General features: G+C 43.4%; 1 protein-coding gene across 5 annotated transcripts in view; it reads left to right on the plus strand.

Moving 5' to 3' along the window:
- Positions 1–17,892, plus strand: part of LOC103661266 (MLX interacting protein) — a 59,054-nt gene that overhangs the window by 5,907 nt on the left and 35,255 nt on the right. Inside the window, exon 1 of one of the 5 annotated variants that reach the window (XM_040619976.1) lies at positions 5,243–5,586. The exons of the other annotated variants lie outside the window; for them this stretch is intronic. The gene's annotated coding sequence lies outside the window, so the exon portion shown is untranslated. Of the gene's footprint in view, positions 1–5,242; positions 5,587–17,892 lie in introns of those variants that run through there. 5 annotated transcript variants of the gene reach the window in all.

The raw sequence follows: 17,892 nt of genomic DNA on the forward strand, positions 1-17,892 counted from the left end.
GAATCAAGGTTGCTAATCAGCTACCTTTAAAATGGAGAGATTAGGGACGCCTGGGTGGCTGGGTCAGTTAAATGTCTGCCTTTGACTCAGGTCATGATCTCAGGGTCCTGGGATTGAGTTCTGCATCGGGTTCATTGCTCACTGGGGAGCCTGCTTCTCCCTCTGCCTGCCACTCCCCCTGCTTGTGTGCATGCTCTCTCTCTGACAAATAAATAAATAAATAACATCTTAAAAAAAAATAAAATGGAGAGATTATTTTGGATTATATGGGTGGGCCCACTGTAATCACAAAAGTCCTTAAAATAGGGGAGGAAATCAGAGAGAAGCAGAGAGAGGAGCAGAGGCCTGGCCTGATGTTGCAGGCCCTGAACATGGAGGCAGGGCTGTGTGCTAAGGAATGTGGGTGCCTCTAAATGCTGTTAGAGGCAGGAAAACATATTCTCCCCTGGAGCTTTAGAGGGAACCCAGCCTGCTGACATCTTGATGTTTAGCCCAGTGAGACCCGCGTCAGACTTCTGACCTCTGCAACTGTAAGATCATAAATAGGCGGTGCTCTAAGCCCAGTCGTTTTGTGGCCATTTATTATAGCAGCCGCAGGAAGCTAATGCAGCCTCATTTGAAACGTTCCTCGAGGTCATGTTTTTAAGCATGTAACCCAGCTTATGTAGAAGGCATTTTCAGCTCTTCTTCAACCGCAGGAGAGCATAACAGCCCACCCTGGGGTTCTCTCAAGTTATACAGGGTGTAGTAGGTACCAGTTCAGGGGATCTAGTGATGGGGGGGCCCAGTTACATAAGGAAAAGCCTGTACAATGGGTCGTATCCTTAGTCCTCAGTACAATTCCTAGAATAGGGTATTGTAGAAAGTTAACTTTACTTATTTTTAAGGATTCATACAATGATGAAAAATTCAGTGTGGGCTCCCATTCTCTTTGATGTAATATGTGCAGTTCAGACAGCAATATCTTAGATGGTATTTTCCATCTTTTGTTGAATTCTGTCTGTAGTTAGAAATCCAGGCCACAGGAGTTGTATTTTATTTAGACAGAGCTCTTGGGATCAGGATCATGGATCAGGGACCTTCTTGTGCTCACCTGTGTCACGGGGGTTTATTACAAGGATCAAGAAAGGTGCTGGTAATCTCATGATGATTCCAGGATTCTTACGACTGCCTGACTTCAGTGCAGACTGGAGCCAGGTTCCAGGCGGCTCTGTGGTGTCCTCGGCATGGGGAGCTTGTCCTTCTTTCCTACTTCACCCCTGTAGAGTGACTCGGCTCTTCTCAGGCTCTGCTTTTCTTTGCAGTCTTGCTTATCCCACTGCCAGCTGGCTCGCTTACCTGCAGCTCTGTTTCTTTTCTGTGTCAAAGCTTCTGCGTAGTGGGGCTTTTGCATCTGCCTGACTAGGGTTTGCCTGTGGCCTGTGTTTCAGATACAACCCTTGCTTAGAGCTTCCTACTACCACCAGTGCCCTTTGCCAATTGCCAAACTAAGCCCCATAGCCTCCAATTAAAATGTTTGAGGGGGAGACTAGCTGTCTCCTCCCTCTCTGAGCAGAACCTCATAGGTCCCAGAGCATGAGTCTGGCCATGGTCTTTGGATTGGCTGCTCTTTTCTTCTAGAAGTTATTAATCATGCCTCTGTTGGGTGCTAGGCGCAGCTTTAGCCTTGGTGATACAGTAGTAAATGAGGAAAATTAGTCATCTCCCCTCATGGAGTTTATATTCTAGGAAGAGGAATCGGTAAGCAAATCAGATGTGTGTTGTTAGTACAGAGAAGAACATAAAACAAGATGGAAGAAGGAAAGTGATAGGGCTGGGGGAGGGTGGGCAGATACTTTATCTCACTGGTCAGAGAAGTCTTAGGAGGAGGTGACATTTCAGGTCGAGCTGAAACCTGAGTGGTGAGTAGGAGCCAGGCATGGATAGGCATCCCAGGCTGTAGAAAAGCCTGAGGCAAAGGCCCAAAGTGGAATGAACTTGGCACATTGCAGGGCTAGAAAGAAGGCAACGTGGCTAGAATGTTGAGGGCAGGGTGAGTGGTAGGAGATAAGACTGAAAAGGCAAGAGGCCTTGTTGGCCATGGTGAGAAGTTAGGATCTTGTGCTCACCACACTGGGGGGTACAGCTTGTTGAGGCTGCTCTGTGAAGACTAGTCGATAGGAGACAAGAGTAGAAGCAGGGGTACCACTTGGCAGGCTGTTGGAGCCTTTCTCAGACTAGGATGGCAGCTGTGGAGGTGAGGAGAACTGGATGGATTCAGGGTGGGTTTTGGACTTGCCAAGGGATTGGACATGGAGGATTAAAGAAAGACTAGCATCTGCAATGACTGGGAGGTCTTGGCCTGAGCCGTGGGGACTCTTACTGAGATGAGGAAGCTGAGGAAGGCCCAGTCAACTGCGCTGGCAGGACACTGCTGTGCTGTGCACTGAACTTGCCTGCTGTGGGTGCCCTGTGGCCGGAGCTGTGGGAGGGGCAGCTTCCCTAAGAGGAGGCTGCGAGGGGGCTGTCCATGGAGGGGGCACTTCAGTTGTTCAGCGAGGTCTTCATTATCGCTGGCGCAATCTTTACCATAGCCTTGACCAGTCTTCTGTCCATGCTGTTCTGTCTTGCCTCCCAAACCTCTACTGTGCCTCTAGAGGGGGCCAGCTGCGGATGGGAGGTTTGGGACTTTCGAGGTGGCATTGGGAAGGCAGTGTTTTTTCCTGCAAAATATATACTATCATATATCCCAAAAGATATTTTTGCTCAGCTGGGTCTGGTTGTGGTAGAGGAATACTGCCTGATCTTAAATGCTCTGAAGAAACTTCTCCAAATCTAGCATTCTTAATATATTTGGGGTTGGACTGCATCACCAGAAAAATCGTCTGGAAGGAGGTAGCATAGAAGGGGAGCTCTAGGAAGGTGTCCAAGATCTGGAAAAACAATTTCAGAAACAGGATTCCTCACTTTTGAGTCTCAGAAGTGAAGATAAAGAATCTTAACAGCAAAGAGTAAAGCTAAGCAGTAAGAGCTCAGAAGGAGACAGCAAAGAGAACCAGGCTACTGAGAGAAACAGGTTTGGGAGTTTTAGTTGCAGTGGAGTGAGAAACCATGAGGACTTAGGTAGTGTAGCTTTGCTGTTGAGGAATGTTCTGGGAGTAGGAGGATCTGTTCTGAATGCTACATTTCCTTTCCTCTGTGGCTTGTGGGCATAGGGAAGAGGGTGGCCTCTTTTGGTTTGTCACCATGAGACAAACTCGGTCATCAAAACAAGAAACAGCTTCTGATGTAAAAAGTAAGGAGATTAACTTAGTTTCTAGGTATTTACCCAATAATCGAGTTTCTGAAAGAACACCCTGAACAACTTCATCCTGTGCTCACATGGTAACTGGCCTATTTGCCGGCAGACTACCTTGTCTCATGATGGGCAGCTGGGACCTGCCCTGATAGCTTGATACTGAGCTTTTTAGAGGAAGTTAATTTATAAATCCCTTTTATTTATTAAAATGAAACACTTTGAATGAATTCTTAAAACTACATATGCTTGTATTAGTTTGCTATTGTAAACAACTCTTTTCTAGTGGAGTAGCAAGCAAGGTCTTTTAAAATGCCTTCTTTGTTCTTTAAATTATCAAACAGGTCTTTCTCTGCCTTGGAGCAGGACTCTTAGCCACTTGCACAGACAAGTTTTTGTTGTTTTTTAGCAACGTTACTGAAGTATAATTTATATACCATAAAACACACTCATCTTTTTTTAAAAAGATTTTTATTTTTATTTATTTATTAGAGAGAAGAAGAGGAGAGAGAGAGTGCTAGGTGGGGTAGGACCAAAGCGAGAGGGAAAGACAGACTCCCTGTGGAGCAAGCAGGCTCCCTGCCGAGTGGGGAGTCTGAGGTAGGGCTCAGTCCCACGCCAAGATCTTGACCTGAGCCCATATCAAGAGTTGGACACCTAACTGACTGAACCACCTAGGCACCCCAAAACACGCTCATCTTAAGTATACTGTTCACTGATTTGTTGTGCGGTCATTATCCCAATCCAGTTCTAGCACTGGATTCCGTCACCCCACTGAAATCTTGTCCTTTTACGTTTGATCCCAGTTTCCACCTTAGCCCCAGATGCACTCTGATCTGCTTTCTGTGTCTCTAGATTTGCCTTCTCTGGACATTTCATATAAATGGAACAATTTACATCTGGCTTTTTCCACTTAGCATCCTGTTTTCAAGGTTCATCCATGTTGTGTATTTTACGTATAATAAAGTACGTGTCTGTATTTTATTCCTTGTGATTACTGAGTAGTATTCTATGTATTAACATAGCACATTTGTTTATCCATTCGTGACACATGTTTTTGAGGACCTAGTACCTTCATCATTTGGGTATTGATTTTCCATTCCAGTAATAAAATTCTCATACAGATTGAGATGGGAACTTTCTTCTAAGGTGAGACGAGGAAACGGCAGCGCACGGGGTGGAAAGGTGATTGGTTTGCGCACTACTGGACAGTTGTGCCACTGGTTAGTGACATACCACAACCCCTCTAAGTCATTGTGTCTCTAACGGAGGGTGGGGGGGAAGGCAAGGGGTGGGGGAAGAGCTTAGACTAGAACCATGGTTACCAACCTTATTTATCTTCAGTGGACCTGGTGTTTTTGAGAGAGATTGCCTTAGAAACAGTGTGCATTCAGCAATAAAAAAGATCAAACTACCGGTCTATGCAACAACATGACGAACCTCAGAAACATTATGCTGAATGAAATCAGCCTCACTCTGAAGAGTATATACGATTTCATTTATACGAAGTTCTAGAATAGGTGAAACTAAGGTGAGGAAAAATCACACCAGAACTTGCCTTTGAGGGAGGTTGGGGAGGGGACTGACTGGAAGGAGGCACAAGAGAACTTCTAGGATGGTGGTCATCTTGGTAGAGGATTGTGGATATGTTTGTCAGAATTCATTGAATGAGAACAGCACGCGTAAAATGTGTCCATTTTTTATATGTAAATCTTACCAAAAGCAACAGGAACCATTGACAAATACTGAACTCTGGTTGATGTTATACATGCTGATGTGTTAAGGATGCGGTGTGCAGACGTCTGCATCTCACTCCGAAGGGCTTTAAGATAGTGGTTCTCAAACCTTTTGGTCTCAGGACCCCTTTGTGCTCTTAAATATTGAAAACCCCAAAGAGCTTTTGTTTGTGTGGAGTCTATCTGTTGATGTTTACCATATTAGAAAGGAAAACTGAGAAAATGTGAAAATATTTGTTAAAGCATTGAAAAAAATGATAAACCCATTACGTGTTAACCTAAATAACAGTTTTGTAGAAAATAACTGCTCTCCGAAAAAACAAGCAGATCTCTTTAATGTTCAGCGAACGTTCGGTTGGAAGACAGCTGGACGCTCATCTCTACGTTCGTCTGTTGCAGTATCGCATGCCTGGAGAACTTCACTGTATACTCTTGAGAGAATGAGAGTAAAAAAGGAAAAAGCCTCTTAGTATTATTTTGAAAATAGTTTTGATATCATGGACCCCCAGAAGGGCCTCAAGGACCCCCCAGGGATCTCCAGATCACTTTGAGAACCACCGCTCAAAAATAAACAAGGTGGGTGGATGAATAGATCAACTTGCGATAAAGTAAATAGATCCAAGTATTAATTGTAGCATCCAGTTGTGGGGACGTGGGTGTGCCCTGTATAAGTTTTTCAATTTTTCTGTATATTTGAAAATTTTCACGTTGTTAGCAAAATGAGAAAAATGCATTTATTTAAAGAATGACCACCATGGCTTTACACTGACAAATAAATACACTAAAAAATATTGAAGACAACCTTTGGAGTGAAGTATTGATGTATGTTACAGCATGGAGGAGCCTTGAAAACATTATGCTAAGAGGCCAGACACAAAGGCCCACCTGTTGTGATCCCATTTATATGAAATGTCCAGATTAGGCAGCTCATAAAACAGAAAGTGGAGTAGCGGTTGCCATGGGGATGGAAGAATGGTTCGGCACAGCTGATGGGTGTGGGGTTTTTAAAGGGGTGATGAACATGTTCTAAAATCAGAGAATGGTGAAGATCATGCAACGCTGTGAATGTACTAACTACCAATGAACATTTTTATTTTTATTTATTTTTATTTTTTATTTTTTTTTAAAGATTTTATTTATTTATTTGACAGAGAGAGAGACAGCCAGTGAGAAAGGGAACACAAGCAGGGGAGATGGGAGAGGAAGAAGCAAGCTCCCAGCGGAAGAGCCCGACGTGGGGCTCGATCCCAGAACTCGGGGATCACGCCCTGAGCTGAAGGCAGACGCTTAACGACTGAGCCACTCAGGCGCCCCACCAATGAACATTTTTAGAGAGAAAATTTTGTGGCATGGAAATTGTGTCTCAATAGAGACTGTTATTTAAAAAATATTTAAAACACTTCAGATTTTCAGTATGATCTTTAGGAAGTCTGACTTGGGAAGCACTGGACCACATGATCTCCAAGATCTTAAATATGTCAGTGTCTAGAAATTTCATCATTCGGTATTTCCCCATCTCTTCTGTGTATAGTAAATGAGAGAATGGTTGGGAGAATGACCTGCTTCTCCAGCTTGCCGATAGCTTGCCAAATCACCTTCTCTGGGGTTATCCTATTAAGACCTTTTTTCCTCCTTGTGTGAGTCAGGTTACAAATACAAATGCCCACAAGGGCCAGAAAGTGATGTGAGCCATCTGTGAGGAAAAGAGGACCTTTTCTATCATGTATTTTTCTCCTTTTGATAAAAGTCATGGTTACAGAGATATTTTTTAATCGTGAAAACCCATGTAAGCGTAAACTGCATTTGATATGGCCTCAGTGATGGAAGGAAAGGCAATAAGGAGTGGTGGGGTGTGTGGTGAATTAAAGAATGTTTGCCTGGTCTAAAGGCGGCAGCCATCACTCAGCTTCAGGTGTTTGATTCCTGCTATTTCGGAATGTGAGCCAGTGTTACGAGATTTGGCATATTTGAAAAGTTGGCAGAAATCTGAATTAATATGTGAACTCCACTTTTAAATTTTGCTTCAATTTATAGTTTAATGTCTGAATCCAAGTATTAGTTATTCTGGGGAAATGAGTTTAGGCTAGGTTAAATCTAGTTTAGAAGTGAGTCTTGGCCAAAGAGATGAAGGAATGTGCTGTGCTGTTTGCCACAGGTCAGCTTCTGGCACAAGGAAAATATTTTTAGGTGTACTAGCTCTTAATGTGTACCTTCTACCCTGTGCTGTGTTTGAAGTCACGGGGCTGTACTCTTCTGAATATAAAATCTAAGATTGCCTGGTAAATCCCAGAGGTAAATGTGCACCTAGTAGATGGTTACTTTGAGTTAGGAGGAGCTTGGGCAATTATTGTAAATGATCTGATCTTGGGAGATGGAGGGCCGATTCTGCATTTTGCAAATTTCTTGGACTAGAAGTTACTCTTAGCTTTATAGTCTATCTCAGACTACACCCCTTAACTTCACCATACTTGGCTGGGTGGGGCTGTTTTCATAGGGGGATTCTGGAGGAAAGGAATAATAATTTGACCTAACTACAAACAGTTGATTTGGTTATAGCTGAAACAAAATTATAGCTCTAAGTTATACTGAGGAGGCCTGTCTCTGGGCTCTTGTTTAAGGTTTCTAACCTACACATTTAACATTATATTTGTGTGTGTGTGTGTGTGTGTGTGTGTGTGTGTGTGTGTGTATTGAGGCAGTTAAGATAAGAATAGATGTGCCACTTTAGAATCCTCCTCCTAACACACATGTTCACACATAAAAGTATGGTCTGTGCAGCCACCTTGGGCACGTTCCGGTTCTTGGATTTCTATCTGTATTTGATCCGATCTATAAGGCTGTGGGCAAATTAGCTTTATGGTTTTGTTTTGTTTTGTTTTAAGATTTTATTTATTTATTTGACAGAGATAGAGACAGCGAGAGAGGGAACACAAGCAGGGGGAGTGGGAGAGGAAGAAGCAGGCTCCCAGCGGAGGAGCCTGATGTGGGGCTCGATCCCCGAATGCTGGGATCACGCCCTGAGCTGAAGGCAGACGCTTAAACGACTGCGCTACCCAGGTGCCCTAAGCGTTATGGTTCTTAAATACCAAGAACTTCTGCTTCTAAGCCAGATTGAAATAGAATTTGTATTTATTATTATTAGAGGTGCAGTGATTCTGCTGAGGTATGTTCCCTGAAAAGTTGGGGAGTTATTAGGCTTAACATCTTACTTTTTGAAATTTGACTGTATTTCCAGGCTTCTTTCCAGGAAAAAAAAAAAAAGCCACACCCAGAGATAACTACTGTCAGTTCCCTAGTGCTTATCCTTCCAGACCTTGTGGGGCTTTTTTCTTTTTCCTTTTCTTTCTTTCTTTTTTTTTTTTTGTCATTATGAGTGTATTTTTTTTTTCCATTTAATAGATTATGAACGTCTTTCTAAGCCCTAGCATACTCATCTGCAATGTTTTTTAGTGACTGATATTTCACTGTATGGATGTACTACTTATTTAATCCCTCTCTCGGTTACTGAGAATATTTCATGGTATTTTTGTGTAACTTTAAGGTGTTTCTGGGCCCTTGTTTCATCTCTGTTACTGTGCTGCAAGGTGGCTCCTTACTCTGGAAATGTGGCTCTGCCTCCTCCTTCTCCCTGACAGAAATAACCCTCGACCCTGAGAATCTTTCAGCAGACTCTTGAAAACAGGCAGCAATTGGAATTGCCACATTAGGCACCCCACCTGCCTTGTCACACCCTCCCGGTCCTCATCGATAAGATGTGTGTGGAGGGAGGAGGTGAGCAGGTAGGCAGCTGAAAAGCACCTTTTGTTCTATGCCCTTGGCTGCTGATAGGAAAGCTCCCCGCATTTTTGTGTGTGGCTACAGCCTGCAGAAGGGCAGGAAACAGGATGGATGGTGTTTGACACGCCCATCAGCAGCATGCACGGCTGAACTGAGGCCTGAGCTGGCATGTCTGCACTGTGTCCTGCTGGCTGACAGACCCCTGAGGCCAAGGGCTTCGTAGTGATGTGAACAGGTGAATGCGGTCCCTTGGCTTTCGTTTTCCAGAGGCAGGGAGAGCATTGAGTGTCATGAAAGTTTGTAATTCCAACTGTGTAAATCCACACCCCACGTGATGGGGAGCTGTGTGGATGCATTTCCTTTGAAATATAAAACAAAATGCTGGTATGACTTGGTTTGTGGAAGGAAAAGGTAATTGAGTTTGCTGGAAAACAATTTAATTAAGCTCTGTCACATCAAGTCCAGAGATGTTGACCTCTGGCTTTGGCAGCCTTACTCGTCAGTTTGATCAGTTGTGGGGTTTCTGTGGTTCCATCTAGCATACCCCTGCGCTGCTGGCAGAATGTATGGTGGAGGGGCTGGTTGGAGACATGAGGACCTTGGTTATGTTTGAAAAACAGCATTAGTCATAGGACTTCTTGGTTTAGTGGAGAGGTTAGGCTGCCCACTGTGGCATCCACATCCATGTGCCACATTCCAGCTCAGGGTTCCAGAGCCTGGCCCCCCAGCCTCCTAGCTCTTTCTCAGGCTGGTCTTCTACTCATTAGACAAGTCTCTATTTCCCTTTAGCTTTGGAATTCATGATTCCCCCCTCCCCCCATGAGAGACCTTGTCAGAAGGTTTTTTTCCCATGGAATAAAAGCCTTCCAACAAAAGCAAAGAACCCAGTTATCAGCCTCTGGCTTGTCCTTGGCATTGTCCTTGTGCAGTACCTGAGAGCCAGCAGGCAGGTGGTGCTGGGGGAAACTCACCTGTGGCATGCATGGCCTCCCAAGTTGCTTCGCAAAGCAGCCTGCCAGAGACCTCTTGATTACAGTGGAGCTGGCTTGGCCAGTAGGTAGCCAGCTGCTTTTTGCCCCATAACTTTGTTTGCTTATCTCTGTTTGTGTGCTTGTTGCTGGCTCCTTAGAGTTATGGGTGTGTTTGTACAGTGCTTGAGGTGATTGCTGCTGATTGGTAAAATACGGATGAAGTGAGCAAGGCTGGGTGTGGTGTGAGAAATACTGTAATCTGCTCGTTCCCCCACCCCAGCTCCCTCCAGTTCTTTCCTGCAGAGAGAATTTCTTTCTGTTTCCTGCCCTAGAGGGTCCTGGGGTAGTAGCTTTCAGGCTCTTGTAAAGCTAGGGGCAGCCACCCCAGCTTGGTAGCTCTAATTGAGGTCCTGGGTGTGCTGCCCTACCAGATGTCCTGGAACGTTGACCCAGCAGCACTATAGAAAAACTTGACGTTTCAGCCCTTTGTTCTCTGTTGGCTGGGATCACTGGAAATATATCAGTAAGTGAGACTCAAATATGTCCTGGGAGTTCCAGCTCCTGGGTAGGAGATCCATGGCAGCAAAACAGCCAGCTCCAGTGATGTGTCATCTCTGAGTGGCAGCTGGCCTGCCTCTCTTGTGTCACGTGGGTTGGCTGATGTTGGTTTAAATGTGTACTTTTTCCCCCTCTTTTTTGTGTGATGTCTTAAAGTCATGGGGACTAGGGGGCAGAAATTAGGAGGGGAGGGCAGGTTTTTCAACTGGCTCTTGTTGGCCTGTTGCAATCTCCTGACAAAGCCATCATTGTTTTGAATAAAGCAGCAGTTGGTTCAGTTTGAGTCGGTTCAGTGCTCTGAGACTGGCTGCTTTTCTTCCACCTCAGCCACGTTCCTGGGGGGAGGCGGGAGGAGGACTGCCCGGTCCAGGGGGAAGAACCTGCTTTCCTTTGCCCTCTTGACTCAGTAGCATCTTAGGCGATTAGTTAACCATTCCAGAATAGACAGCTGCCTCCTGGTCAGTAGCCATCCCAGACCCCTCCTGGACCCCAGCTGGGTCGCAGCCATCATGGCCTCCAGCATGGAGCCTCCAGGAATCGGGCTGCTTGCCTGTGGCCTCAGCCTCACTTGGCACTCACTCTCCTGCCTCATGCAGGAGACCACCTTCTCTGGCCAGTTTCCCCACCTGCTGTTACTGCGGCCCAGCTGACTTCCGCGCCGACCTTTTGGCCTGGCATCTGCCCGTATCATGCGTATGATGCTTCAAGCTACGAAGTTAATCTGAAGAGCGAATAATTCCTCTGGCTGGAGTCCCAAACACAGTCCCTCCAGCCTGGAAGCAGAAACTCAGTGTTTGGGTTCTTTCTGCTGCTGACTTAAGTGGCACTGGCTTCCACCCCCCGTTTAGTTTCGTATTTGTGTGGTCAGATTAGTCACATCCAGCTGTCTTTGTGGAAATGCCAGCCTCACGGGTGCGGACAGCAGGAACTCACGTGGGGGTGGAGGTAGCTCACATAAGCAGTGAGAGGATCAGACTCCGTTTCCTTACCGAGTCAGGAACTTAGTTTTTCTGCAGATGAGCTGGAAGCTCCAAATGCAGTGTGGTTGCAGAGTGGCATTTGAAGAGCTTAGGAAAAATGCAGGGTATGAGACAAACATTTTTTAAAGACCTGGGCCCCAGACAGCCAAGCTAAAGTGCTTTTTGCGGAGGTGCAAAGGCAGGAGATTATACGTGGTGGACAGAGCCAGATGGGGGGGTAGTAATAGACAGTGATCTTGTGGCAGCCCTCTTGGGTCCCTACCTCCTCCGGAGTTCTGTGTTATCACTTTGCTGTCGCTCAGTAAACCTTGCTTTGCTGCCCACACACACACGAAAGTGATCTTGTCCACAGGGTTAGTTCTTACTCAGAGCTGGTCTTGGGAACCACCTACATGGTAAGATCTGAGGAGCATAGAAGAATCTGTCAGTGGATCTAAATTATTTCTTTAGTTAAGTCCTTTAAGTGGCATTAAAATTGGGTAGCTGTTAAAATATGTTTACAAAAATACCTTAGTTATTTATTTGCCCCTCTCTTAATGAATAGAGAGCTTCCTTTGATATAGTCTTTCAGTTCTCCATGACTTATTTTGTTAATCATCTCTGTAATAAAATTAACCGTTTCTAATGAAAAGTGGAAATCTCTCTCAAATATATAATAATCTTCACTGCTTTCTTGAAGGTTTGAGTATAACTTGATTGTCCAGCCACCTATCTCTGAATATTATTTATTGTGTCATTGTAGTCCCTTCCTGATATTCTTGAACTATAAAGGGATGTATATTTGCTTCTCTGCTCAACCATCACAGGCTCTCTTGTGCCTGGGTTTTCGCATCTCTAATGATTGTCTCCTCCAGGCTCTTGGCTGCCACTTGTTCTGCAGTGAGTTTGCCACTTACCCTCCCTGTTTGTCTAGTGCCTCCCGTTTTCTATTGGTTTGCATAACTTGTTAAATTGAGTGTAAAATTAGAGTAATTAACTTAGTGAGGGTTTAGAGACTCTCCTCTGAGTCAAGTGCACAGACTTTTATTATCTGTCTTGAATTATTTTTACTTCTGTATAACTAAGCCGCAGAGAGTTGTGAGATAATGCTACACATATAAACTTCTTTTACAGAATCATCTTAAGCCATTATTATCCATTTACATCAGTGAAATTTGTTGATAAATTAACTTGTGTGTATGATAGAAATTATCTGCAAAAAAGGGCAAAGATAATACACTCTTAAGAAAATTACAGTGTATTCTTATTTTTGAAATGTGGCAAAAAAAAAAAAAACCCACAAAACTCCAAATTAACATGGCAAACTGAATATCATTTTCTCTTAATTATGAGATGGAAATTCACTTTTTTCCTTTTTCAAAATGGAAATTTTTGTGGAGGTTCCTCTCCAACTCTCCTCATTATATAGAAATGGGTAGTCATTGTCAAATGGGGAATTCAGACATTTCAGAAAGACAGGAAGAAAAGATCAGAATCTTCTGAAACACTCTGTGGAATTATATTCCCTGTTATTTTGTCACTACGTCCTTTTTATTTTTTTCTGTACCTGTGTAGATAAAAATAGACCTGCACTATCATTTTCAGTCATCTTTTGAAGAGCAAAAGTTTTAAATTTTGATGAAGTCCAGTGTATCTTATTTTTTTTTTTTGTAGTTAATGCTTTTTGTGTCCTATATAAGAAATCCCCAAACCCAAGATCTCTAAGTTTCCTATATTTTTCTTCAAGAAGTTTTATAGTTTTGGTTCTTACATGCAGGACAGTGATCCATTTGGAGTTAATTTTTATTTGAGTATGAGGAAAGGATTGAGATCCAGTTTAAATAGTACCGTGATGAATGTTCTTATTATTTGCTCTTCTCATTCCACTTCTTTAATTATTTTTTCAGGATAAATTCTTAGAATTAAAACTATAAAATAGAAGGGTATTCACACCGAAATTTTTGATAAATGTTGCCAGACTTGATTTTAAAAGTTGTACCACTTAGAAAAGACAACCCCCCAGAATGGGAGAAAATATCCATTATTAGATACATGGATATGTTCTATAGAATATATAAAAAAACTACAACTCAGAAATAAAAAGACAACTTGATTAAACAGTGGGCAAAGGACTTAAATAGATATTTCTTCAAAGATATGTGGATGACCAATAAACTCATGAAAGAATGTTCAACACCATTAATCATTAGGGAAATGAAAATCGAAACCACAGAAATACTGCTTTGCACCCATCATGGTGTGACAAGTGCTAGTGAGGATGTGAAGAGACTAGAACCCTCTTCACTGCTGGTGGGAATGTAAAGTGGTGCAGCCACTGTGGAAACCACTTTAGTAGTTGCTCAAAAATTTAAACATAGACGTACCATTTGTCCCAGGAGTTGGCATTCCTAGGTGTCTACGCAAATGAAAGCGTATGTCCACACAAAACTTGTGCACAAATGTTCATAGCAGCATTATTCAGAATAGCCCAAAGGTGGAAACAACCCAAATGCCCATCAACGAATAAGTAAATAAACGGAATATGTTGCATCAATATAATGGAAATATTGTTCAGCCATAAAAAGGAACTAAATATTCGCTATCACATGGATGAACCTTGAAAACATTATGCTAAGTTGAAACCAGTCACAAAACCACTTATTACATGATTCCACTTACATGAAATGTCCAGAGCGGACACACATTTAGAGATAGACAGTAGATTAGTAGTTGCTTAGGATTGGGAGGTGATGACTGAGGGGTATGGTCTTTTTGAGGGAATGGGAATGTTGTAAAATTGACTGTGGTGATAGTTGCACAACTCTGTGATTAGAGTAAAAACCGTTGAATTGTACACTTTAAATTCGTGAATTGTGTGGTATGTGAATCACATTCCAATAAAGCTGTTAGGAAAAAAAAGTTGCACCAGTCAATATTCCCGCTAGCGGTGCATAGGAGATCCCATTCTCCCACATTCTCCCCAACGCTGGGTGCGTTACTGTAATTTGAAAATTTAATTCAGCTCTGTTGGGGTTTAATATGGAAACAATAAAATTCACCCTTTTAAATGTACATTTCAATAGTTTTGACAAATGTATACACATGTGTAACCACTAAAGCCAAGATACAGAACATTTCCAGCAGCCCAGAAGGTTCCTTTGTACTCTTTCCAGGCATTCTTCCCGTCCCCCATCTGCTCTCTCACTGTAGATTAGATTGGTCTTTCCTTGTGTTTTATATAAATGGAATCATACAGTATGTACTCTTTCTGCTTGATTTCTTTTGCTCAGCATGTTTTTAAGATTCATCTGTGTTGCTACGTGTGTCAATAGTTAATATTCTGTTGCTTGGATATACCACAGTTTGCTTTATCCATTCCCCTATTGATAGACATTTGGCTTGTCTTCGTTTTATTGTTTTTAGCTTCGTTATGAATAAAGCCGCTATGACTGTTCATGTACAAGTCTTGATGTGGACACGTTTTCATTTCTCTTGTGTAAATGTTGGATCATAGGTAAGGAGATGTTTCACGTCATAAGAAACTGCCAAATTATTTTCCAAAATGGCTGTACCTTTTTAAAAAATCGTGTAGCATTATTACTGTGCTTTTAAAAATCGTCGTTAATCCGATAGGCAAAAAACGGTACCTCAGGTGCTTTAATTTTTCATTTCTTTGATCTCTAGTGGATACATTGTTCCCTGAATTTGGCCATTTATTTTATATTTGTGACTTTCCTTTGAGTTCTTCCTTTTTGCTCTCTCTCTCTTTTTTTTTTTAAGATTTTATTTATCTGAGAGAGAGAGTGAGAGAGAGCATGAGCGGGGGGTGGGCAGAGGGGGAAGCAGACTCCCCAATGAGCAGGGAGCCCGATGTGGGGCTAGATCTTGGGAGTCTGGGATCATGACCTGACCCGAAGGCAGACACTTAACCTACTGAGCCACCCAAGTGCCCTAGGTCTTTCTTTTTCCTTTTTTTTTTCAACATTTTTATTATAAAAAATCTTAACAGAGAAAATTTGAAACAATGGTGCAGCCATCCCCTTCAGCCACCACCTGCGGTAGACATTTGTTAATCTTGGCCATACCTGCTTTATGAACGTGTCTCTCTTTCATATGGTTCAGAGAAAAAGTTGGAGACATCATGACCTCATATTCCTAAAAATAAAGATACTCCCTTTCATGACCATTATGTCATTTACATGTCAAAGCGAATGATCCTTCCACCTTTTCCCTTTGGCATTGACTTTTTGAAGCGGCAGGTCCAGTTGTATTGAAGAACATCCCATGTTTGGTATTTGTTTTCTTGTTGTGGTTAATTAACATGTTCCTCCACCCCCTGTATTTCCTGTAAACCATTTTGGGCCTAAAAGGCTTGATTACATTTAGATTCAGAATAGTCACATCAAAGATACATAATGTCAGGTTGTCCCACTATTAATGATGCTGAATTTGATCATTTGGTTAGGATGACTCCCAGGTCTTTTCATTGTAGATATGTTTTTCTCTCTGCAATTAGCAAGTAGTTAGGGAGCTTAACCGATTTTGTAGAACTACTTAGTAACGTTCTTTCACGATCTCTCCCTCCATTTGGCACTTACCTTCTAAATTTGCTTATTGTTTTTTTTATTTAGGAGAGATTTTTCACTTTTTAAAGTCAAACCACCAATAGTAGAAGACATATCTTTCCCAAACTTCCCTTTTCTCAATCCTGCTCTCCCCTTCCCTCTCTCTTTTTCTCCCCTCTTTCTCCTTCAGCTTTACTTCAGAAACGGATGGGACAAGCTAGCTCTTCCTCCCATTCTGTCATCTTTTTTGCATGACAGAGTCAGGAAATTGCACTGGCCCTCAATGTAGATACAGACGAACTGACTTCTCCATAGCTCTCTCTCTATCTGAGGACTTCACTGCTGTGCCCAACCCCATCCCACTAGCAAGGGGGAGACTTGGATCCTGAAGGCTCCAGACAATCAGTGTTCTTACCTTCACTTCTTCGCTCATCAAAGCTAAGGATGGAGGAGAGAGGGGACCAGAAGCCAGACTGCTAATATTTTGAGAAAGACCTCTTTATTCCTTCTGCTTGCAGCCCTTTTCTCTACATCCTCTTTTTCTGGTTCATTCCTGCCCATCTGTGGGGGCCTCAGCTCAGGCATCCTACTTGAGGAAGACATCCTGGATCTGACGACGACGTTGAATGCTCTTTTGTGTGTTTCCATGCACTGCACATGAGCCTTAGCTCCCTCGGAACTGTCTTATTAGCTTGTGAAGACCTGATGTCACTGTCACCCAGTTCTCAGTGCAGAGTCACATCTCAGGTTCTTGGTACATGTTAGCTGGGATGTTTCCTTTCCTGGCCTGCAGATGACCTCTGCTGCACGAGCTGGATGCATTTGCTTCCTGGTGGTGAAAGCAAGTTGGAATCGCAGGCTCTTTTCGATCAAAAGACACGTTTATCTGTACCTTATAAATAATTGAGGAATTAAAACTCTTTGGCCACCCCTTCTTTAATTGTGCCAACAGCCTTAAAGCTGGCTTCTCTGCATTCTAGGGTGGTTGTTTCTCACTCGGTACCTTTCTTATTCTTTATTCTTATAGACCTGTAGAATTGTGGACTTTGAGCTGAAACAGGCTTAGCATTCAGCTACACCACCAAATATACAGACCCACAGACTGCCCACTTTCTCTGGAGCACTACGTGCTCGGAACATCATTCCTCTCTCTAGCCTGAGTGATGCCTGGTACGGGACACTGCTGTGAAGTGTGCCCCAGAGCTGATGTTGAAAGCGAGTCATCAGCCCCCAGCGGTAGAGGGAGCCACTGGGGTGTGTGTGCCAGTAGTGGGAGGCCGTGGAGGCCCCCACCTGCAGTTCTTGTTGAAGGGCTATTACACCTTGCTACTATGTAGATACTCCTTTGTGGTGGAGAGTGACCCGGAGAGTGAACCGGTGCTAAGAAAAAAGAAAGACAGTTGTGTCTGTGTGTGGGCACTAGTGGGATTTGATTGTGTTTCATTGAAGAACCGCGTATCTAATCTCTAAATGGCAGTTCCCTCCCTCTCTCTAGACCTTTGCTCATAACCCACCCTAACAGTCATGCTCTCTCTTTGTCCCCTGAGTCCAGTTGCTGGGAGGCTTGGCTGCTGTGGCCGAGAAGTCTTTAATTGTGCTTTAATCACAGCACGCAGAGTCAGAGCAGCTCTGAACGTCATGGGGAACGTCAGCCGAAGTCGTAAATCCGTTGTATTGGCAACCTCTTGTGTTCCAGACGCTGTTAGTCCATCTAAATACCTTACTTCGTTTAATTCTTACCATAGCTCTGTAAAGTAGGTTGGTTTTCTCCCCGCCCCCCCCCAAGAACGTGAAGTTCAGAAAGACCAGATGTTTAGGCAAGGCTATACAGCGGGCAGGAAGGTGGGGACACAGTCTGTCCCCACTGCTGTGGCCAGTGGCAGGTAACAGGTGATGAGGAAGGAAGGGCTGCTCCTGTTCTTGAGAGTCAGCCCGTCGTGGGAGCCATCCTGTGTTTCCACCTGAAGAGGGTGGCCTGGCCTGAGATTCTCTTGGTAGGTGAATTTTTATGACGTGAATTTATCATTGCGACACAGTGGACAGGATTAAATT

Source organism: Ursus maritimus, unplaced genomic scaffold (genome assembly GCF_017311325.1).
Source record: "Ursus maritimus isolate PB19 unplaced genomic scaffold, ASM1731132v1 scaffold_33, whole genome shotgun sequence".
Lineage (NCBI taxonomy): Eukaryota > Metazoa > Chordata > Mammalia > Carnivora > Ursidae > Ursus > Ursus maritimus.